This window comes from Gracilinanus agilis, chromosome 6 (assembly GCF_016433145.1).
Source record: "Gracilinanus agilis isolate LMUSP501 chromosome 6, AgileGrace, whole genome shotgun sequence".
Lineage (NCBI taxonomy): Eukaryota > Metazoa > Chordata > Mammalia > Didelphimorphia > Didelphidae > Gracilinanus > Gracilinanus agilis.
This window is the reverse complement of record NC_058135.1, coordinates 172,109,197-172,110,359: the sequence shown is the minus strand read 5'-3', so window position 1 is coordinate 172,110,359 and position 1,163 is coordinate 172,109,197. Positions and strand designations below refer to the sequence as shown.

At 38.0% G+C, this 1,163-nt stretch overlaps 1 pseudogene; it reads left to right on the top strand.

Moving 5' to 3' along the window:
* The first annotated feature begins 250 nt into the window (after window positions 1–250).
* LOC123252411 lies at window positions 251–804 on the top strand (annotated as a pseudogene).
* The last annotated feature ends 359 nt before the right edge of the window (window positions 805–1,163 follow it).

Below are 1,163 nucleotides of genomic sequence, written 5' to 3'. Positions count from 1 at the left end.
CCCTAATTCAGATTCTTATAAGATAATTTTACCCTATAATGTAGAAAAATTCATAATTCAGCTCCTAGGTACTAGTGTAATTCCACTCAACTTGTTCTCCATGAAGTTACCATAACACATATTTGACTATTTCACTTCCTTTCTTCAGAAACTTCAGTGCTTCCCACTTGCCTGCAGGATAAAATGGAAGCTTAGTTTGGTATTGAAAAAAACTTCATGATATGGACATTTATCTTTTGTTGTTAAAATCAAATGTATTTGAGGAATGGCTTATGCTGCACAAATATCGCCTCAGAATGTCAATCACATTTTGGAGTAATTTAGGACCACCTTTAATAAATTCATTCCTGATATCTATATTTACCTGGACCATATGAAAAGCCTAATTCTGTAATGGCTCTCAACTTTAGACTTTCACTTGTTGCTGAGACCACCAATGGTATCTTCCTTCATGCTGAGTTGGCCTTCAACCACTAGGGTCAGGAAATGACAGTGTTCCCAAAAAACCTTGGCAGAAACTGTACAGAGCTGTTGTCTGAACTGATTTATAGTGGAGGTTGTGTGGATTCTACCAACCAAAGCTTAGTTCTGCTTCTCATGACCCTTGGAAAGTAGGATGTTTCCAAAATCTTGCCTGCTAGGACCACTGTTTACAAAATAGAATTTTTATGACATTTGAAAAGTCTCTTCTAAATTGTATTCAAAATCGAAACTAAGCACTGTAGTGAAGATCTTCCAAGGTGGGACCTGGTTTCTCAAATCTCATCAAGACCATCAAGTAACATCACTTCCTCCTTAAAATGAGATCAGACTAGACTAGACTGAAAAACACTTATTTGGTGATTCTCTAGCCATTTTTTGCCTTTTAACTTAAAAGAAAAGAAACAAAACTGTTACAGGTGAATCTTGTTCCTGTGATGATAGGGTCATTTTCTCAAGTTTCAGGTTTTTCACACAACTGCTTTCAGAGCTAGCTCTGGGTATTTAAGTTTTCAGTTCTTCTAATGTGGAAGAATGTAGGGAGAAGTGTGTGTAATACTCCCCAGGCCTGTGCTCTTGTCTGTGAGTAACCACAAGGACTCTTATCAACCCTGGAACTGTGTAACCAAGGTCCCTGCTCCCCGGTGACCACAATCTGAGATCATCACCTGGAACTGTGTATA